Source organism: Idiotropiscis lumnitzeri, chromosome 18, assembly GCF_059441095.1.
Source record: "Idiotropiscis lumnitzeri isolate Australia: NSW breed Sydney's pygmy pipehorse chromosome 18, RoL_Ilum_1.0, whole genome shotgun sequence".
NCBI lineage: Eukaryota > Metazoa > Chordata > Actinopteri > Syngnathiformes > Syngnathidae > Idiotropiscis > Idiotropiscis lumnitzeri.
This window is the reverse complement of record NC_142408.1, coordinates 4,847,988-4,871,822: the sequence shown is the minus strand read 5'-3', so window position 1 is coordinate 4,871,822 and position 23,835 is coordinate 4,847,988. Positions and strand designations below refer to the sequence as shown.

The window sequence follows — 23,835 nt, the reverse complement described above, 5'->3', positions numbered from 1 at the left end:
GGGGGTCCAGCGTGGACTGGAGGACAGCTGCAAATTGTTTGGGTCAGACGGTGTTAAGTGTCGCATCCCGGCTGGAACGCTCCAGTCAGCTGAGATCAAGCCTCACGACGAGAAGCAAAGACACAATAGTTATTGCTCCGGATTGTATTTCAACAGGATCGTCCGGATGACACGGGTGAAATTAAATTGGAACCGACGTTAAATTATGCGGCAGTGCTTTTAGGACTGACTGCACATCTTGATCGAGTGCTGCAAACTAACTTAGCCAAAATATTTTATCGGGATGGCCATTTGAATGAAGGTAAAACTAATGGATCTCTTAATGGGTGGAGGATTTTCAAGAAATATTTTCTTCTTAGGGCTGTCGAGTGGATTAGTGTTGAGTGTATTTTTTGCGTAGCTAAATGTCCAAAATATAACCAGTCGGGGTTCGTGTGCGCATTTTTGCTCTTGTCTGCTTCAGCCTGTGTTAGTGCAGAATCGATCGGCACAGTATTTTTCATTATTTATTTATTTATTTTTTGGAGTTGATCACATGAGCCCGCGTTTAATGTCAATATGTCCAAACTATCGTGCAGGACGCTATTCTACTTTCACAGGGCGAAGTGTAGTCATGCGCATATGCATTTTGGTGGCGATCGGTCGCCGTTTTTGACAACCGGTCTGACAATTCAATATTATATTATATAATATATTATATATTGTAGGAGCCATATAGTTTTTTTTTCCTTAGTTGCCATGCATGCTTGTGCGTGCACACACAACACTTTCACAGTGATTGGGGGAGTGGTCTTTCTTAGTAGGTGCACACACCTGTGGGTAATCATGGTTTTGTTTGGCTCGTGTGGTGGGGTGAGCATGGGGAAGAAACTTTTTGCTGACCGTAAAAATCAGCGTAAAACATTGTAAAAAAAAAAAAAAAAAAAAAAAAAAGGAAAGCAACTGTGAGCGCACGTGTAATGGACTTGTGAGTGAAACAAAACGTCGAACGTCGGCCAAATCGTGTTGCGGAGAGAGAGCTGATCAGTCCTAGAGAGCGACCTTGAATGGCAAATGAAGTAAGTGCTCTGTCATTTTCTTACGATATGGATGCGCCCAGTCAAGATAGCGATGATGCAATAGTTGGGATGCGCCTCATCGATGTTTCAACTCCCCTCGTCTTAGCTTGCCGTGGCGTCATTTTAGTTGGACGCCACCACATATATTATATATATTATATTCAGCAATATTACCCCGCTTGCCTTCCCGCTCTGACGTAAACGCTGAAACCGAAAAAAAAAAATATAAATAAGACGAGTTTTAAAAGAGGGCGTGGCAATTTGTCGTAAATCTCATCACAAAGAAAACCTCTTAAATCATTCATCTTTTTTTTTTTCGTTAGTACTGAGCCAATGTTGACATCAATCAAGCGTGCTTTTAATATCAGCAAATAGTAATTTGTCGCATTTATTTAATGTGACATATCTTTGCATCTTTAAAGACCTTGCTCCTCTGTTGGTCCTGTAAGGGAGAAAAATGCCGTAGTCATTCATTGATTTCCTTTGAGGTTCTCTTTCATGGACTTGGAAGTGCAATTTTTTAATGGCGACTGGAAAGATCGCCACTTGTGGCAGATGTAGCCTTTTGTTTGTTCTGTTCATTATTTTGGCCACAATTGAAGGCGTTTCTCGTGAGACGTGTTTCATCAACAGGTATGACGTGCACAAAAAGCCGAAAAGATGACTCGGTTGAACTGATTCGACACTTTTTTTTTTTCTGTTGGAAATGGAAAAAGATGGAAAGTCAAATAGGTGACAGTCCCAAAAGTAATCGGTGCTTGTTAGGCCGTGTAAATTGTGTGCATTTCCCCGCGGAACGTTCTACCCGAACGGTGTTTACTTTTGTAACTGCAAAGTGAGATTCACACGCACGCACACACGCACGCGCAACCTTTCATTTTGCCTGTGCTAAACTAGCTTCGCCCTGATTGCTGGTTTGGACGAGCGTTGGGCGGATCGATCCGAATATCAATACCAAGCCAGTATCAATATTGGATTGGATTTACGCGTTGAGATCAATCGAGTCGTTTCAGTTTCGCTTTCGAATGCATTGCCGCGGTTTCTCCAAACAGGCAATCGTGCGGTCGCCGGACTCGCCCCTTTTCGTCTCCTCCGCTGGTGGTTTGATCACGGATCGAGACCGAAATATGCACGGGATGTCGCGCACCACTAGTATAAAATGCAAAATTGTCAGTCTCTCTAACACAGGCGTGGGCAAACTATGGCTTGGGGGCCATATGCGGCCCGTTAAACGTTTTAATCCGGCCTGCCGAATTTGAAATAAATACAAATGAATAAACGTTAATATTTTATTTCTAAATATTGTGGGTTTTCAAAGACATATATATTGTTGTAATACTTTTGTTCACTTTCATTTAAAATTAAATGTATTTTTTTTCTGATGAGGTGAGGTGACCAAAACACTCCATCCATCTGCTCCTGGTCCGGCCCTTTTGTCAAATTTTAGAACCCATTGTGGCCCGCCAATCCAAAAGTTCGCCCACCCCTGAGTTAATGTATCAATTGCATCTTGTTTCCCCGAGTACACTGCCTCCTAGGACAAAAAAATAAATAAATAAGCTAATTCACTCAATGTATACCCAAGCGTTACATTTTTCATCCATTAGTGAGTTTGCGTTTGCGCGTGTATAATTTATGAAGTGACTAATAGCTTACACAACGCTCGTGTCGCTCCCTCCAGCATCATGCCACAAGAATTCCCGCTAGCCTCTCATGCAAAACAGTTTGACACCACACTTTTCACGCACTCCCCTTCACACGTTTTGACGACTGCCAATCTTCCTCGGCCGTTCGTAACGCGTATTGATTGCCCTTAAATATGCTACGGATGATGCAAAAGTCTTGACCTTGTGAGGTGGAGGGATCTACGTGGGTATGTACTGCATGCCCTCTAAATCTATTTTGCCGTGGTGCCAGCTGATACATTTGTGGGCAGTTAAAAGAAAAAAAAAACGAGTGCACCAATCAGCTTTTCAGGTAATGGAGGCGGCAGCTATGGGGGTGTTTCAGATGTGGTAAACAACACCAACCTCTGAAGGGATGAGTACGGATGGAGTCAGAGAAGCGTTGGAATCACTTGAGTAGTCTTTATCAAGGCTACGCATTTGACTAAAAGTTATTAGCACGCAGATAATCACTCTATTTTTTTTTTATTTTTTTTTATTTTGTCACTGAGCTACATCATTTCACTTTCCAAGAACAACTTTCGCAATTGTTCTTAGCATACCCATCATCATTGTTCCCGTTACTGTGCCCGACCACCGACTATATCACGTTTTGACGACGGGCCCGACTCTTATTTACTCTTTTGCCAACAGTCTCGCTCAGCTTTGCTCCAACGATCGGTAGAATGAATTATCCCGGCGGTTCAATCTGTTTGAGGTTGAAGCGACTGTATGTTTTACAAATTGCCACATATAGCTTCGCCGCGTGATTTAGCCCCGCTGCCTCCTTTCAATATGTTGTTGCAGCTTTCAAACCTGCCCTCAATCAAATGGTAGACACAGTGCAGCTGTACTGCGTGAACACTTTTTTTTTTTTTTAACAACAGATGGCTGTGATTTAAAAAAAAATAAATAAATAAATAAAAAATCATCTTAGTGTTCTAATCATGGACATTTTCTAAAGACGTTGGCAGCATCACCTGAAAAGCCCCGGCTAATATAACCTCCCGTCAAGGGTAATTGGAGTGTGCATGTTTCTTCAGCCACTCTGGTAATAACGAAGCCATTCTTGTCACATTTTTTTCGACCTCCATTTTTCTTTTAATTTGAATGCTTGTTTATTCTAATTACATTTAGCAAACAGCACCAGAGCAAAGCCGGGCTGAGGAGATCCACACTAATTACATTAGAGCTGGAGGAAGATTGGCCCGTGTGATGAAGTGGTTTGGCCGTTGGCGATCCCGCCGACCGAGCTCAATAACTTAAAGCCGTGCATGGTCGTTTATGAGATTGAGCTGTCGTCCGAGGCATCACTCATGTTTAGGATACTGCCCCCGCCGTCTCTATCGGGGAGACCTCAGAAAGGAATGCTGAGGGAACGAGGTGATGAGTTTACGAAGCAACTCTGATTAGGAGCGCCTCGAGCAAAATAAAACAACAAAAGAACAAACAATTTTCCTCTTATGAACACAATGGCACATATTTAAGTGTTCATTTTTCATTCTGTAAAGTGCAACCTCGAGGTCTACGGTGGCCCGCCCTGAAAGGACTAAAAAAAAAATAATTGTCCCAGATCTTGATAATGTATGACCCCTGTAAATGTGGAATAAAAAGATTTTTCTAATATTCATAACTAACTTCCTGTGCATTTTGCGAGATGGATACTGTATTTTTTTAAATTTTTATTTTATTTATTTTTTGTCTCTGGACCTCCCAATTTTCATAGCCCTAGTTCAAAGGTATTGAGGGAGCCTTTTTTTTATATATATATATATATATATATTTATTTATTAATTAAATTTTTTGGGGGTGTGTATTCTTCTCGGACACCAAAGAGTGACTTTATTGACGTTACAAATATCCCATTTTCACCAAGCTTGGTATTTGTGCGATGTTTTGTGGGTTTTCCTTCATATTAAAACCCTCAAGCTTGAATAATTTCTAATAATAATTTCTAAAAAAAAAAAAAAAAACTAAAGAAAAAAAACACAATAGGTCGCTGCTCAGGCCCTGATTAATAACTCCTTATTTTCCAAAGTCCCGGAGAGCCACAACCAATAGATCAAAGGAGTCCAACCCTGCCCTAAACAGCGAAATCGGCTGAGTACTGAACCCCAGGGTCCCGCCGTAATGGCGGTACCTTCATATGGAGTCTTTGAAGTCTTGAAGGCTGTATGTGAATGGACAGACTGATATGCAGTATGACAAACGCGATGTTTCTTGCTCTTAACTCATTCACTGCCAGCAGAGTTAAAAAAAAAAATAATAATTTTTGGGACGTTTTTAGCCGTCAATGGCAATAAATTAGTCAACTCATACACTACCAGCCGAGTAAAAAAAAAAAAAAAATTTAAAATTTTTTTTTTGACGTCTTTAGCCGTCAATGGCGATAAGAGTTGAGCCTTGACTTGACTTGAACGATTTTAGTGAGTCCGACCGACTGTAGCCCGGTCACTTGTTAGAATGTCAGCTGCTTCATATTGTTAGCCAGCTCTCTGCCGTTACCCTCCAGGATTTATTTATTTATTTATTTTTGTGTGTGTGTGTGTTCATGCGGCATGTGGGTTGTTGAGGTTTATGACTACATTGTGTTTTTCCTGCGTTCCACGCTGTCAGCTGCAACTCAAACGTCTCTTTGTGACATTGACTATTTTGAGTTGAATGTTGCTCTCACCACTGTACACCCTTTCAACGGCTTCTTCTATTTGTTTGCCTGCGCGTGTGTGTGTTTGTGTGTTTATTTGTCTGCTTCAGGGGGGACGAAGTGTTGTTGGATGGAGTACGTCGAGGAAACTTGCCGTTTGCAGCTGTCACAATGCTATGTCAATATTGATGACATACTTGCTGCGGGTGTTTTTTTTTTTGTTTTTTTTTTTGTCTTTTTTAGTCTTTGAACAATGGAACAAGAACTGGAGCTTATTGTGACGGAATAAAGTGGAACACTCAGGCTGCGGAGTCAAATGAATCCTAGAAATGATCATGATAATTCTAAATGGGTTCACCTCAGATTTTTTTTTTTTTTTTTTTTTTGTGACTTGACGTGCGTCCCGAATGTCGGCATCCATTCAACGCAGTTTGTTGGTTAATTGGAATTTTTTTTTTTTTTTTTTAGACGTTTTTCATAACCTATTCCCTCGACTAATTTTTTTGGGCATGGCTTTGAGTGTGCACTGATTTTTTTTTTTTTTTTTTTTTTTTTTTTTTTGGGGGTCGCCTTGTTTGGCCGCGTGCTGACTCAGTTGGGCCGGCCACACAAATTATGGCAACGCCTCACACAACTCAGGAGGAAATCAAACCTTGCCAATAAAAGTAATTAAATTTCTCTCCAGTGCCACCAACCACGTGAATCCAAGTGAAAATGCAACATTTTTTTTTTTTTAAATATGAGCTCATTATTTATGCCTCAAAGGATTAAAGGAATATCAGTGATACAAAGATGTAAAGAAAAATGAACTTTTTAAAAAAAAAAAATTTAATAATTAATGAAACTATACTCGAGGCCATGTTATGAATTATGCTGTACACTCAATTCCTGCCTTTGTCATACATCTCCCCATGCCCCTTTCTTACAGCGAGTCATTAAAATATCACAAACTTAAATCACGCCCTCATTAGTTGGTGTTGACTTATGAAACATGGATGCTCCGCATACATAAACTTACAGAGCATCACAAATAGAATTCACTGTCAAAAGGATAAATGATCATGAAGGTGCAGGGAAACACAACACAAGTGGAATATGTTTCGCAAAGTGCCCAAAGCTGAGAAAACGGTGAACTCTTCAAAAAAAAAAAAAAAGCTCATGAAATAATGATTACAAAAGATCCGAACACACTTCCCACAACGAGAACAAAGAGAGTGGATAATTTTATGGAAGGTGATCGACACGAGCCATAATAAATCAATTTGAAGCATTTCTAACAAACAATGGAATCTCGGTGTAATGAAGGCAGCCATCTTGTCGTCTTCAGCCACTGCTTCCGCATCACCGAATTTTTTTTTTTTTCTCCCCCAACTAAATAATTGCTCATGGGCTTTCTTTATCAATATCTGGTGATTATTTTCTGTGGAGACAAAAAAAAAAAAAGTTAAGTGTTCTATTATTGAACTTTTAAAATCATTACCTTAATGGTTCAATTTTTTGAGATAATGGGAACTTATTTTATCCGCACACTTACAAAAAGAAAAATTTGCACATTTTTCAGAATAAAAAGTTGCATATGTTATCTTAAATTGTAAGATTATGCGTGCAAAAAAAAAAAAGAAGTCTTAGTCTTTCGAGTAAAATGTACTTGGCGTATTTTCCTCCGGATAAAAAAAAAAAGTGAATTTCAAAATGTTCCCACACAGGTAAAGCTTCTGTCTGAGCCAAGCACCTGCTGGCTTTCTCTCGATACCTGCCAAAGATTTACCGACTAATACTCCTTTTTCAGCCCTTACGCAGGCAGCTGACTATCACTTCCCTTCATAAAATTTGTTGCCAAAAATTACGTTTTCCACCGTGAACGAAGCTGCCAATATTACCACCGGCGCAGACAACACTCGAGTCAAGTAGCCACTCCATTGTTTTTTTTTTTTTTTTTGCAAAGTTATTAGAAAAACTTTTCAGCGAGTCTCAGCCGGTGCTCGAATGTTCCCGAGGAGCCTTTCAATTTTTTATATGCAAGTGCTCGGCTCAATGATGTTACGTGACATGCTCTCGCGCTGTGCTACCTTTTGTGCCAGATGGGCAATTAAAAAAAAAAAAAAATGGTAACTGAGCGCTGGGTGCAACATGGTCACATGCTGAGAGATTACTTGCAGAAAATGAAAGTAAAACTTTGCATTTGCATTTGCAGACGTCTGGAATGTTGCCGTTTTAAAATGGCTTGGTCCAATATGTTGCTGTCTGGCGGCTTTCTATTAAGACACAGCTGATCCAATAAGACTGCATTATTAAAATAATAATCATTATTATTATATTAATAATAAGAATGATGATGATGATAATATTAATAATATAGTAAACGTTATTCATTTTATAATTAAGATAATTATAATAATAATAATAAATAATAAAAACAATTCTTATTTAACTTTATAATAATAATAATAATAATAATTTGATAACAAAATTATAAAACTTCCAGGTAGCGAAAACTCCCGCCAACAATGCATGTGAATGTATGCTTGTGATGGAAATTTACAAGAACAGGCTACATGTAACCAGATTATGTCTTTTGTCTTTGGACTAGGCAGATCGGCATACGGCGTATTGTCCAGGGTTATTCTTGGACGCCAACAATGTAAACGATTGTTTGTTTTTGATCATGACGCTCTTTGTGTTTTGCATAAGTGCAACAGCAACTACCAAGTTTGCGTTGTGCATCTGCTCTAGAGAATCTTTCCACTATTTATTATTTTGCAAATAATACACTAGAAAGTCCTCACAACACAATTGTGGGGAATGGAAAAGGTATGCCTTGGAGGAAAGCATGCAAAAAAATAGATACGACTGTTTAGAACAGGATGGGGCGGAACAGTGAGGAGTACTATTTTTCGTAGTTGGCTATTGTTCTGTTTCACGCCATTGTAGTTTGAAAATGTAAAATATATTCTTGCTTTTTTAAACGGTCGCCAGTTACAACTTCGGGGTGTTTTGTTGCGCCCTCACAAGTGAGTATCCAATCACCAGACGCATTCATCATCTTCGTGAGGCCAGCGAGAAGGTTCACTGTAACCAATTTGTGATCTGATTGGCTATCGCAACTGTCAATCAACTCTGAAAGCTCCCTTGAGACACAGAACAGACGCCCGCACGATTGTATCTGAAGGCCTCGGACAAATTGTGCGTGCTTCTGGTATTGTGAAATCTGCCTGGCAACACAAGCCAGCTGTATTCTGATTGGATAAAAACTCAAACCTAAAAATTCAACACTAGGATATAATATGACATCAATGTGAAGAATATGATCACGATTTCTTGATTATGTTAGGCCATCCTTGAAGGCCTTGACCGCCCACCACAAAACAATGAAGGACCCTATTTAATTCAGCGTCAACTTCATTTAAACATGACGGCGCGTGAGAAATAATCACGGTTTTATCTCCCCTGACAGCAGGCGGGTCCGCGGTCAACACACACGGTATCTTGAGCAGATAATCGCCGATAACGACGAAAACATTAACATAAGCCGTTTGTGCCGTTCCGCCTCAAACCGCCGCGTCCGTGGGGATTCGTCTCATCTGTAAAGTGCGGCCTTCGATGGCTTGTTTGCGATTGGCGTGCGTCATCTATCTCCGATGTCCGTCGACTGTCGATAGCAGCTCTTCGGTTCGCGAACCGACCTCCCGTTCGTGCGCCAAACCTCCAGTCTGCTCCTTTCTTCACACCTGCTCGTTGCTGGTATTCCGCCAGGGCGCTTTTGCATTTAGCATGAGTTATGTCACTTTGGTAGACGTGAGCGGCATGAGCGAGTGGCGCTCATGACGAAAGCTGTTTACAAATGAGCTCGAGGCGTGCATCTGGCCATCGGACAATTAGGTAGAAAATATAGCTTGCAGGAAGCGAGCAAACGTGATTGAAATGAAAAGTCGCCTTTTGTTTTAGTTTTTTTGGTATCCATTTTTTTGTTTATTTTTTTTTTTGAGCTGCACTGCATGAAAAAGCCTTTTTAGATAAGTGCCAAAATGGAAGTGATGTAATTAAAAGATTTGTAAATGGGGGATGTCATAGAACAGCAAAACATTCAGGTGATTCCGGCAGTCATAATGGAAATTTGAAAGTGGGCGCGAGATAAAGCAAACTCACTTTTAATTGATGCATTTGGCGGTTTGCTATGCAAATTGTAATCGTATGACCACACGTTATGCTTACTGAACCGTGCTCAGTAGGAAACATAATTTTTTTTCCTCATTAAAATACGCTTGTTGTTATGCAAAACATTTTTTTTTCATTCTGTAACTGCTCATTCAGTTTTCTTAATTTTATTTTTGGCTTTTTTTGTGAAAATGGGGGGGGGGGAATCAGTAAATCCTAACATTTTTATTTTCTTTTTAATTTTTAATTTTTTTTTCTACATTCATATATCATTTGATAAACTAAAGAAATGAAAAATTTAACAAGTCAGAACCCCCAAAATATTTGTTGATCTTTATGCAAAATCTTTAACCATATTACCGGTTCGTTACAATTTATGTCTTGCTAAAGTGTGCGAAACAAAAAGAGTGGCACAAAATTGGAAAGCAACCATAAGTCAGAGTCTATTGGAACGCTAAGATCACTTTATATATTTTATACAAATAAAAAACAAAGCTGGGACAGACGAATAGTGTCAATTTTTAAAAAAAAATATTAAACTGTCCGTATTTGGACGTAAAGTTTCGTCTTGGCAATGATGAAATTTAACATTTTTTAGTGTTAATGCAACGATACGCTTGACATTGACAAAACTTCGGATCAACCTCCAAAGTAAGGTAATACTTCAAAAAAGTTTAAGATCGGGCTGTTGGCCGCCATTACTCACCAGCCCCCCTCGAATGAGTTTGTTTTTCATTAGAGGCGCAGAGAGGCTCGAACGGTGCCATCTTTACTCATCCGCGCTTCGCCCCTCCTCGACCCCTGCGCGCCAAACAAATCCTTGTGAGTGATGAACCTTCGGGCTATTTGGACATCTGTCTTCTCCCTCGTCGCCACGGCAGCAAAAGGTCCGGCGACAATGTCACGGGCTTCCCGCGACAACATGTATTAACACCAGGTAGCCGCACCTCCATGGCCTGGGCCTCGGAGATCGGACATTAGCGGCTGTCAATCTAGCGAGAGGCTTTCTAGCACTGCGGGCTGCTGGCTGGAAGAATTGCCTTCAGGTGAAGGTGTGATCATTACAGATTGATTTAGCCTGTGGAATTGTATGGCGCTTTGGCCCGGTTGTTCAATTTATAATGTACTCAAGTTCTGTGATTCACAGTAAGGCTGGGTCTTTTTTTTCCAATAGCGGAAATGTTATTAATTTTACAGGGCAAAAGTTATTCAGGAGCGTACCAATATTGGGAAAAAAAGTTATTTTAGTCTTTTTTTTTTTGTCAGTTTTTTTTCAGCAGGTCACCTTAAAAAAAAAAAGAAAAGAAAAAGAAAAGTTTTCCGGACTATAAGACGCGCATGCTTTTAAGGCACAAAAACTAATTCCCCCAAGAAAAAAGAAAAACGAGATTTATTTAGCGTGTTTTCAGAACTATAGAGCGCCCCCTAGCGGTGAAAGTAAAATCCACAGCCGCATGGTTCAAAATCTAGGAAACGAGTAGCGCCTTAGTCCGGAAAATATGGAATTAAGTAATTAGGAATTTTGTCAATTCTTTGGAGTCGGTTGACGATGAATCGTGTTTTGAAGTAACTGAGACAAAATGGAACACGTAGCATGGCCGGCACCACTTCTCCCGTTTCCTGTCTAAAAAAAGTTAAAAAAAAAAAGAGTGAAGTTGTATTCTGTTTGAGAAAAGTAGCATGCCAAACCCGTCAATTTGTTGGTCAGAATTCTGTCAATTTGGTATCCCAAAGTGGAGTGTACCACTTGTGCTGTCTTTTCTTTTTGGTTTACTTGAATTTCCTCCCACTCGAAAAGAAACCGAAGCAATGTTTAAAACCCATCAACTGACGAGAGAAAGAAATCTCTTGGCGTCAAAAGAACGCTCATTTACTTCTAAAACTTTTGACGAGAATCTTTCAACGTGGATCCAAACAGCTGGCTTGATGTCTAAAAACATGAAGCCAAACTTAGCGTGAAGCTCTAACGCCGAGATAATTACACCTGGATCATTTTTTTAGCGACGCGGCTGTTGTCAGATGTCATATGTTCATATTTAATCGATTTTAATACCTCAAAATTTGCGTTCACAAACGTGCGTAATTTAAATTAGGAATGACTGAGCGTATGGCTCATTAATTCACCTAACAAGAAATGATGAGGGAATTTGATGTAAGTTACTTTGCATGCTTTGCAGTGCACATAAGACTTGGCAACCATGATGCTCTGTCATTAAAAAATAAAAAATAAAAAAATAAAAATCTTAGTGTGCTCCAAAGTTTATGCCAAAGTCATCGGTCAAATAAAGTTGTGATTTTCTGCTTAGGGCAGAGAAGCGTTGCTGTGTGCAAAAGATGACGAGCAACTGGAATTATAGATTAGGCATGGCTCAAGTTTGAAGGAAAATATTGGAAATCAGTCAAGATGTAACAAACTACATAAGTACAAAATCCACTTTTTAAAAAATGACTTCAGAGTTATATTGTTGATCTAAATTTTGAATATTTGTGTCCTCAAAAATGCCTGAAATATACTTTCATGTCTCAAAAGTCTGATTAGATGCCATTTGTAGGCGTATGTCCCCCACTTCAAGTCTCTCAACAAAATCTCCCATAGGCAAGCCCCCCCCCCTCAAAAAAAAGGGAGGGGCCAGTAAAGGGGGGACCCACATTTCCTCTTTGGGCCGCGCCCATCCAGGCCCAGTGGGTGCCGTCCAAGCCCCCAGCTGGAGTGATGAGTAAATGAAGCTTCAAATCTGCTTCATGAACCAGTTGTAGTACTTCTGGCCTCCAGTAGAGGGCACTATCTGTTCAACATTGGGCTGACTTGCCCTTTTTTAAACTCTTTATTTAAACCAACAGTGCCATCGAGAGGAGTCAAAAATGCAACAACTGGTTCATGAAGCAAATTTGAAGTTTCGATCTGCCATCACTACCCAGCCGCTCGCCAACAAGCTCCACCTCTAGGCCCCGCCCCCCGAAAACAACATTGTTCTTCCTCGCCTCTCATTTTCAAACGCGTGTTCCATCCTGAGCGCCCAAACAGAACCTTTTTTTAAGTGTCAAAATCCCCATCCCCACTTTGACAGGCATTGGTACCGCCTTCAGTCGTGATTGATGGTTGGTTTTTGAGAGCATCAACATGTTTACGCGCCCTTCCAACCTCAACTATATGCTCTGAATTCTTCACGTCTTTTTTCAGCAGCAAAATTAAAACCCAATCCTATCGAATGTCGTCAACGCCGCCGCTCCTTCTAATGTGAATCCGATGATGATGAAGTATCATCGAATATTGGCTCCACACGGGCGCGACGTATGAATATGCATGAGCGATCGACTAATATGAAACACCGAGATGGCTGCAATATTTGACGTGGGCGATAAGCAAAGGCAAATTGTCACGTGTCGCTTCTGTCTCCCGAGCTCGAATGACTCGGTAATGACACCATTTGTCCAGTTAGCCTCATTGGCTTTAATGCGGCGCCGGACTCGCCGCCTTCCTCTGCCAGGGTCGCACAAGTGGACCATTGAGCTTAACTTACTCGAGTCAATGCTCTCATTGGAAAAGGCTTTTTATGATTTTTGTATTGTTGAATTAAAAATGGGTTTTATCAATGGTGTCTTAATAAATCTATAAGCATAAAAATATGAGGAATAAAAAGCTTTATAATAATATTAATAATAGTAATGAGATTAGTAATAATAATAATAAAAATAATAATAGTAATAATAATAATAATAATAATAATAATAATAAAAAATAATAATAGTAATAATAATAATAGTAATAATAAAAATAAAAATAATAAAAATAATAATGAATAATAATAAATTAGATGGCTGAATATTTGAATTATTTCATGATTGTTCTTTTAATGTTGCCTTTTAAATTTGATATACAGTTCATGAACAAATGCAGAGCGCATAATGAAAAATATTTTTGAAAATATAGTAGAGTAGATTTTTATTTTTGATGTGACCAATCAATCATTCATTCAATCAACCAATCAATTATTAATTTAAAATGTAACCAATATCTAAATAAATACATATACATATAATTAAGCCATAAATTCATTCTTTTAGTGCTGAAATTATACCAATATTGAAATGAAAATAAAAAAAAAAAAAACACTTTTTGAAAAAATAATTTGCATTATAAAATGTGGACTTGACTCATGAGTCCATTTTCAGGTTCCACCGTGATAGGAAAAAGTTGTCAACTTTAAACAGATGCCAATCAACAACTTCACATCCCCAATTAAAAAGCAAATGCAAAATAACAAATGATTGATGTCACACTTGTACATTAAACATCACCAGTATCTTCTTTTTAACGAATCCATAAATCATATTTCAATCCGCTAAATGCTTTTTAACGTGATATCACTTTGAATGCGCACCTCCCTCTAAATACATAATAAATATATTGCCATTTTTTTAATGCTTCCATTCCGCCAGTAGAGCAATGATTAAAAATGAATTCAGTGTTTGAAAAGGCCTGCATCATTCATTTATTTATTGATTTATTTATTTTTTTAATTTAAAGACTTATCAAAGGCTTTGGAATGTTCTCCTGCCATCTACTCCGTCAGCCGGAACAGATGGTCGGCATCGTCGAGAAAAGCGTTTACAAATGACCGCATCCATCACCTTAAAGATGGCGTCATTAAAAGTAAACTTGGCCATTTAAAGGTGGAGGATAAACACAGGAACGTAACGCTTGGACGCCGCGTGCCGGATATAAAAGTGATGGGAAACGACTTGCGCTTGCTCCGCCCTTTTTGGGAGTCTTATTACATTTTAGAATGCATTTGTATGGAAATGAATGCACGTTATGTCATGTTTGGGGAAAAAAAATCCCAAAGAAGTGAACTTGTCTTGCGGAGGAAGAAGTAGGCGTTTTGATTCGTGAGCTTTGGCGCAGCAGTGCGTGCGGAAGTCAAACAACGGCAGCAAACTGCAAACATGCTCGCCATTTCCACTTTGAGTGGTCGCTCGGCTGTGTGGGTGATGCTCGTCAAAGGGCCAAAACGGGATTGCAAATCAGAATGCAAATGGGATGAAATTTGAACCCCAGTTGGCTGTGATCGGCTGATCAATTTGTCTTTGGACTTGGTGAAGAGAATTTTTTTTTTGTTTTTTTCCGTCGCTATAAACAATTGTATGTTTATGGAGATGAGGCGGCTCAATGAGTTCATCAGAAGGACCTTATAAACTGTGTGCTGTATCTGCTCTTCACTACCTCCTCAAAATCAAATTTCTTTTTTGCCTTGTGTAGATGACACCGTGAGAAAAGGCATCCGAATCTGGCACGGTTCCATTTTAAGAATTAAGAATAGCATCTTTCTCATTAATTTGAATGACTCACTCTTTCAACAATATGATATGGGACAAAAAAAAGCGTAGTATCGCTTTAAATTGGTGGTGACCATCTGAATGGATTTTCTGTACCATCAAGTTTTTTTTTTTTTTTTTCCCTCTCCCACTGGATAGACAAAAAGTCAACCCTTCAGTGCAGTATTTCTGCTTTTGGATAAAAAAAAAAAAAAAGAAAATCACAAATAATTAAACATCCGCCTCCAATCCTCAAATAAATATTTGCCTGAATTTGATGAAAGCGATGGGTTGAATTGAACTGGTACCAATCAACATTTGTATTCAAATGATTTATTTATCATTTATAATTTAGCGTTTATTTATTTTTTAATTATAATATATATTATGTAATGCTAATATAAAATAAATTGTATTTATTAAATATATTTTTAATTATGCATCAAATTATCCAAATAAATAATCAAAGTGCTTTCTTTTTTTTATTGATTTTTTATTTTTTTTTTTTAATAATGTATTGATCAATATACACAATCTGATTTAACTACTGTTTTATGCTCTGGTATTTTTCTTAAATTCCAATTTCTGGGTCAAATAAATATTGCTTGCATCTGCACATCTATTTTGTCTCCATATCCCGATTTGGATAGTATTATGAATATGAATGTTGCCACTGAGTTATGAATTAATGAATGCATGCCTTCACGAGTGAACTCGTAACATCAATTAATGAAAAATACATTTTGACCATCCGAGCTTAACATCCAAGGCTACATTTTTTTTTTTTGGAAGACTAATAAGCTACATTTAAAAGCTAGTCGCATGCATAACCATTAAGCAGCTAATTAATGATGAATATGCTGCTCATAAATCACTTTGCAGAAATTCACATCTCTGCATGTTCAGCAATATGCTGTTAAATTCTCATAAGCTTGAATTTCAAATGTGAAAAAAAAAAAAGCCGCCAGTTTGTGAGATTGGTTCTGATCTGGTGGCGGGGTTGGACCGGATAAAACTTTAAATGAATGTCAGTCACGGGTACCACCATTAACTGAAGCTGTGAATTCCAGTTAGTCGCGTGTCTCATTGATTTATTATATTTCTTTATTTTTTTTTTTTTTTTTTTGCGCAGTGGTGTCAAAGATGAGAAGAAATTCTGCGCTAATTTGATTGCTCAGAGAGGTGTTCTGTCAAGTTATAAACCTCGGGAAATTCGGTGACATTACGGTGCTTAACAAACCGAGTGGAGGTGATGCCATTTAGTACACCTTTAAGAAATTGTGTGCGTGTGCGCGTGTGTGTGCGTGCGTGCGTGCGTGTCTTATAAACTCCGCAACACTTGAAAGTTGACTTCAGCACCAAGGACAGCAACCACAATTTTTTTATTTTCCTTTCACTGCCTCTTGACTTCCTACTCAGTACGTGGCTTGTTAAAGCAAGTCATGTTCAGACGTTCTCGCTCGTGTTGCTGCAAAAGTCCACACAGCCCACGCGTGTCACAGCAGTGTGACTCCTACCCGCCTCTTCAACTTCTCACACCTTCTGCTTTCTGGATCTCTAATTAGTGATCCACGTCGCGCTAACTCTGACGTCTTGAAGTGAGTCGAGTTCGCGGGAGTTGAGCCAAAATTTTCGACGATGAGGATTTGGTGTGCTAGCACACCTCGCTAGACATAATGTAATGCAATCTGATTCGAGTCAACTTATTTTCATCGCATTCATTTGGACCTTCTGTGCATTCAATTCCACGTGTTTGTGCAGTTTGATAAATAAATTGACAGAATTTTCATCTGGACCCGGAGGAACATTTTTTTATGCGGTCCTAGTAGTAGCTCGTTAGCTTGATAGCACTCAGCCAGAGCTCTTAATGACCAACTTTTTTTGTTGTTGTTGTTGCGGACAACAGACTTGTACACTAATCGGAATTCTTTCTTGGCTCTTCATCCGTTTGACGAAGCCCCGAGTGTTCCTTCTAGCTTCTTGCGGTAGCTGCTAGCTAACTTTTCTGAACTCTCAAACCAGATTGTGTATTGCTCTGTTATTTTGCAAACAAAGTACTTCTATGACTTGAGTCCATCGCTTTGTTCTGTTTTATCACGAGGGAGCGCCGTGTGAGCATCCAGACTGCTACTCTCAGGTTTTTTTTTTTTTGTGCGAGCTGCTAGCTAGTTAGCATGATCGGACTTTGATTTGTATTTCGTTTGACTGGCTTTTGCCGCCGTATGTTAGTGCCGTTTGATGAGAAAGTAAAAGATGTACTGAGACTGCTTTGCTAGCATATGCTCATGACTTGTGATTAAAAGATATTTTTTTTTACGTGTAATAAGGTATTTGTGATGTTTTTACATAAGATGAGTGATTCATTTTCTGTTTTTTTTTTGTTTTTTCTTCCTACATCTACGACAATGTTGATAGTGGAATGTCCAACCTATTTGTAACACAGATTATTCTAATTATTACTGATTTACCAATAAGAATTTTTATCATTTTTTTTTTTTAACCCGGTCAACATTCCCAACCATATACCATAAGGTTCTTGTCCTCATCCACCCTAAGCAGTAAGCACCCACCCCTCCCTTTGGTTACCTCATCCGGTCCGCACCCCCCCCCACTCCTCCTCCTTTGCCGTCTGCATGGACCCTCCCCCTTTTTTCTCGCCTCCAGTCTGAGCATCACAGCCTCCTCTCCCTCCCACCCTCCACATCACACGCACACACACCTTCTCCAACCGCAAAGCCCGCCGCTGTGTGACAGGAAGCCACAGGAACGATATAGACCCAGCAAGTAGCACGCACACGCACGCACACAGAGAGCTCCTTCCTGACGGACTTTCTTCTTCTTCTTCTTCTCATTCTGTGCGCACTATAGCCACCGAGCCTGGATTTCCTCCCCCCCCCTATTCCCCCCCGAGCATGAAAAGGATTGCCCAATTAGCCGCAATCCAGCATCAGCAGCAAGCCGAAGCGTCGCCGTCGCCGAGCACCGGATGCTCCAGCAGAAGTTGTTGGCCGCGCAAGTCACACGGGGGGGACGAGACTCGGAGGGGTGCGTCTGATTTAGGTGAGTGCGTGCACGCTCCTCGTATGCATGCGTACGTGCATGGTCAGCATTGTTATTGTGGAGTGCAGCAAGCGCTGATTTGTTTTTTTTTTTCTTCTTTTTTGGAGACATTTGATGCAAATGACTTGAGTGTATCCATGTTTCTAGGGCAGATTTTAATTCATCACACGTGTACCGCATCTTTGTTGTTGGCTATGGCGAAAGTATGCTTCCTGTAAGCCATGCATGTCATGTTAGAAATTAGGTGGAAGCCTATCTGCCGGTTGGTTATGTATTTAGACACAAATATGTGTTGCTACATAGTGCTGTCAGTGTGTGTGTGTGTGTGTTCTCGTTTTTATAGTCATGTGAGCACGCGGCAAATTTCTAAACGACTCATCGTGCACACAAAACAGACCAAGGACATTTTGGATCAATACGCATCTCCTACTTCAGGATGAGGGGTTAAAGTTCTGCTGGTTTTCCATTAAGATAAATGCATAAATTAAATCCACCCCAAAACAAACTCATCCTTTTTCCCCCCCCAGATATTATTTTAGAAATAATACAAACAGAAAAAAAAAGAACCAGCCTGTCACTTGAAAGTTGTCTCACCCCAAAGTTTCCCTCGATCGTGCTGTTCCACCGGCTCACTGCGAGGGGAGCTCATGCTCTTTTCCACTAAAGGTGTCATGCTTGTGGCCCAAGGCGAGAAGGCTGCTAATGATCCTTCGATATCAACTCCACAGAATCGGCTTCTGCTGGAGAGGGGAAAAAAAAAAAGAAAGGGTCCCCGGAGCGATTCCAGACTTGGGTTGCTGCCCCCCCCCCCCACCTTCTTTTTCATGTCGCATGAGACGGCGTTATATTTACAGCAGCGTAAATACATTCTGTGATTGTTTGGCCTCTCTCCAAGATGACAACTCGGTGCCTTCTAGTCGCAATGCTTCGTTCGGTTTGGCGGCCTTTTCGTTTGCAAACTGCCGCGATTGTGTTCACGAGGATCGTCGTGTCACGGAAATGCCGACATTAGCTTCAAGCTGTATTTGGAGCGTGGCTTTTAGATGACCAAGTGTTGATTTGTTTCTTTCAAGGAATTTTGCCTTAGCTGGTCAGAGGTGATTTTTTTTTAATTTATTTATTTTTTTTTGTAGCAGGGTCTGAGTTCATTGGTATCGGTTCTTGACGAAAGCACACAGTGTAACGTTATGCTCAGTTTGAACATTTACCGTGCGGCTAAATATAAGAAAATAAAAATTCAATGAAACTCTATAACACCAAAGTTTGCTAATAAACTCACCTATTTGCATTTTTCCGTCCTCTTTCTATTACACTCTAGGATGCCAAATCCCTGCTTGATAAAGTTGTGATATATTATTGGTTGACTGGTTACCACGTCCGCTTCACAGTGCATCGGTGCAGGGTTCGATTCCCGCTCCGGACTTCCTGTGTGACGTTTGGGTCTTCCTCCCACATTTCAAAAACATGCCTAGTAGATTGATTGGACTCTCTAAATTGCCCTGAGGTTTGAGAGTGAGCAAGAATGATTTTTCGTCTGTGTGTGCTTTGCGATTGGCTAGCAACTAGTTCAGAGTGTACCTCGCCCGAAACAGCGCCAGCATGCCCGCGAACCTTGCGAGAATAAAAGATTGATGACATGTTGGCCGGAGGATTTTAAGGTTGAACTGTAAAATCTAGTGATGAGAAATTGAAGCTTCAAATTTGCTTCATGAACCATTTGTTGTATTTTTGACTCCCCTCGATGGCACTGTTGGTTTAAATAAAGAGTTTAAAAAATGGCAAGTCAGCCCAATGTTGACCAGAGAGTGCCCTCTACTGGAGGCCAGAAATACTACAACTGGCTCATGAAGCAGATTTGAAGCTTCATTTACCCATCACGAGTAAAATGGCACCCATTAGGGGCAAAGGTTTTATTCCGGAAACGTTTGCGTCCATTCTCATGTCGCCAGCAAGAGGGTATGACACCAAAACCTCACTTGAACTGCAAATTTGGCCAGCCTAGGAATAATTTTAGTGCGTGAAGAATCTCAGTCTGGTCGTTAATTGCAGCTTGCGTGCCATTCAAGTTAAAAAGGCGGTTTGAAAACTGAAGTCTGTGCCGAGCCTTTTGGGAGCGCAGGCAGGCGAAGGAAATTATCACAATAGAGACGTTTTATTTTTATAAATTTTTCAGACTTCCACAGTGTGCAATTGCTCCTCTGAAGAGTCAGATCCGGTCCCTCGTTCTCTTTCTGGCTTTCACTTTGTGCAGTGACACCCTTGTTCATCCTCCCTTCAAAGTAGGCAACACCTCTCCGAGAGCAGCATTTGCATTCGTTACGGCTGCCTCCCAAAGCCCGAAATGAACACTGAAATGGCGAGAGAAATAGTTGCACTTTGTGACGTCCTACTACAAAAGGCATCGATCCAAAAACAGTTTTTCCTTCTAAATGCATCAACAGTAATGTTCTCGGATTGAATGCTGCTCTGTGTGAGCCCCCCACCCCTCCCCTTTTTTTTTGGCACCTACCCGGCCCACACACACAAACACGCATTCTGATGAAAAACACTTTGGAGCAGACCTTGAAATTGTCAAATGTATTACATTTAAGAAATTCTAATACAGCAGCATTAGAATTGAGGCAACAAACATACATATACCAAAATAAACTCAAACGTACCTGATTGCAATTCATGCATCCCTTGTATGATAACTACATTTCATGTTAGCAAGATTGACATCAAAGTGATATCCTACGAGTAAATAGAACAGCTATCAAATACTGCACTGCAAAAACATTAATAAACATGTAATTACATGTAATTATTTGCGTATAAATGTTTATGTGTAACATTTATTGTTTGTTGTTCCCCAAAGCAATTGTTTTAGTTGTGCATGTGTTTTTTTTTTGTTCCTGGTTGAAATTGCGCCGTGGCGTCATTTTGTTTGCACTGTGTGTAAGGTTAGCATTAGCGTGCCCATTTTTTTTGGTGCGGGCCGCGTGGTGTGACAAGCGGGCTTCGTACATGCTATCGTGACTCATTTTGTGATCAGAAATTGAAGCTTCTAATTTGCTTCATGAACCAGTTGTTGTATTTTTGACTCCTCTAGATGGCACTGTTGGTTTAAAAAAAATGGCAAGTCAGTGTGCTTTCAGCCCAATGTTGAACAGAGAGTGCCATCTACTGGAGTCCAGAAATACAACAACTGGTTCATGAAGCAGATTTGAAGCTTCATTTAGCCATCACGAGCATAATGTGACCGAGACAACAATTTTATTATTTATTTATTTTTTTCCATCTGTGCGGTCCGCCGCACCTCGGTCCAAAATAAGTCCGCGGGCCAGTGGTAGGGGACCACTGCATTTCAGAACCACTTCTAGTGGCTAATCCTTTTTTTTTCTAGTGTGGGAGGGGCACGTTGCCACTCCCCCCCCAAACCCTCAAGCTATGCGCCCCGCGAGGCCGCACATGTCGCACACGCCAGGATTGGCCACTCCGCATGAGTTATGATGTCAAACCACTACAGTGCGCATTGATTCAAAAGCCGCGTGAGTCCTGATGTCGAAATTGCCTATCAGCCTCGAGAGTGTGCAGCAGTTCGAAAGCCATTTTGTTGTTTACACAAGAGTCTTGATGTCAAAGCTGAGCAACAGACACGATAGCGGATGCAAAATGGGTGCGATGCTTTGAACGGTACAGTCTTGATAATATAACATGGATATAATCTAATTTTAAATTGAATCATGACGTATTGCGTACTTTTGCAACACCCCATTTTTCTTTTTAATTATGCGGAATTAGCCAGCCAATGAAAGACGAATGATAATACTTGATATAGATCACAAGACTTTCGGTATTAGGTTGAGCCTTTTACGTGTTAATGATAGGATTTTGGCTTTTATGTAACGCACGTAGTTGCAATCAAAATTTCAAATGTAGAAAGTCGAAGGAGGTTTTAATTTGGCCTTGATTATGCTGATGATTCAGTGATATCACCTCACTTGGCAATTAATTAGGGATGTAAAAATAATGCCATTAATCCTGCCGTCATTAGGCTTTTAATCATTTTTTTCCCTCCCCTTTTTAATGAAACATTTACACAGAGGTGTGTGGTTATTTAAATTCTTACTTTGGGGAGCTGTGATTTTCCAGGTGAGCTTGAAATGAATTACCGTGATGATATCCGACTTTCTCGCCAGATAAATATCCTGATTTTTCATGGGAGCCGCCCTTCGCTGCTTTAAGTATCTACGTGTTAATACCGTATCTCGCGCAATCTCTCGGAACTCCCCACAGCTAAAAAAAAAAAAATAAAAAAATAAATAATACGATCCGGTTGTTAAATTAAACGAGATTTTGAGAGGTCGAGGACCAAAATGCTTTTTCGTGTGCCACAGATAAATCATTATATGTCACGGCTCGTGCGCAGGTGAGCACCAAACGAACGACTTGGGAGACAGAAAAGGGAACGGGAGAGGATTTATTGTCCGCCTGAAGAGGCGCTGACGAGAGACGAGAAGTCAGCTCTTCCTTCGAGGGTCGGCGGACTCTATACAGTCGCCTGATATGATGTAATATGAGTTGCCTCAATCTTGTAGCGCGAGCGTTTGTCATGTTGAGTGGTGAAAAATCTGCCGCAGCGCATATTAAATGACAACGGAGATGATGATCTGTCTGTTTTTTTTTTTTTGTGAGCATTTCTTTTGAACTTTGGCGCTCACGAACCACAAGCTTGTCACATCCAACTTGTGGGGAACATTGATTGGAGAGCAATTAATGCACATTTGTGGTTAGAGGATGTTACTTCCTGGCTTGTTGCTATGGTAACACACACCTCGCCTTAATTTCAATTTTATCATTCGGTGAAAATCTGTCTTTTCAGAATACATGATGCAAAAAAAAAACAAAAAACCATGACGACCCGTCTGTCATGCTCATTTGGATCCTCTGATGTATTTTTATTTATTTTTTTCATTATTTTGCTTGTCAATAAAAATGCTCATGTTTGGAAGGCAAACGTCACCCGAGGGCTCTGGCATTATTGCATTTAAACAAGATTCGCCTCAGGGTGAGGAATGTTATTAAAAGAGAGAAAATTATCATTATTCAGCTGTTCATTTATTTTTGTTGATTTAACCTTGCCTTTACTATAATTAAAAGTATTTGAGGGCTAAAATGATTTTCTGATACCATCTAAAAATAAATATAGATTTGTGACGTTCTTGTGGTGAATTCATGAAAAAATATATCACCAATGGGATAAATAAAAAAAAAATTATAAAAATAAAAGAATCAGTAAATCTAATGAGACAAGCATCTCACCCAAAATTTTTGACATGTTGAATTCAGCAATAGTGACAAAAAAAGATGCAGTCTGTCAGCCATCCTCAACTTAAAAAACCCCCAAAAAACACCTGTCGTTGTTAACATTGTAAAGTGGCCGCGTTTGCTCTCCTGCCTTTCATAGTGTGCAAGTTGAGTCTTCCTCCCACATGCTAAAAACATGTTACGCAAACTGAAAACTGTAAATTGCGAACGTGAATTCTTGTTTGTCTATGCGCCAGGCTAGAAACGAGTCAACGATCCACCCCGCCTTTTGCCTAAATTCAGCTGGGATAGACTCCAGCTCACGCGTGACCCGAATGACGACAAGCAATATGTGTGCCACGTACATAATTTAAAACGGACCAATAAAAGTTGGCTGAGGTCAGCTGTCGGCATGGTTTCTGCAAAAAAAAAAAAAAAGGATTGTGGTATTGAATATTTAGCTCGAGAACTTGAGGCCGGAGATGGAGAAAACGCGGAATGCGATGAATTATAAATGTGGTGCGGCAAATTTACGAGACAGGTTTAGGACTTAATGCAAGATTATGAGAACATTTTTAAGTCGCTCTGAGCCTTTAATTTAAAACGACCCCCTGCTGAACTTCTTTTTTTTTTTTTTTTTTTTTTTTTT

The 23,835-nt window shown here is 39.9% G+C and overlaps 1 protein-coding gene across 2 annotated transcripts in view; it reads left to right on the top strand.

Moving 5' to 3' along the window:
• The first annotated feature begins 774 nt into the window (after positions 1-774).
• The window catches only part of brinp1 (BMP/retinoic acid inducible neural specific 1), a 113,574-nt gene continuing 90,513 nt past the window's right edge, over positions 775-23,835 (top strand). The window contains exons 1-2 of one of the 2 annotated variants that reach the window (XM_088281660.1): positions 775-1,058; positions 17,706-17,897. The gene's annotated coding sequence lies outside the window, so the exon portion shown is untranslated. The remainder of the gene's footprint in view (positions 1,059-17,705; positions 17,898-23,835) is intronic. The other variant, XM_088281659.1, reaches the window with a different exon arrangement.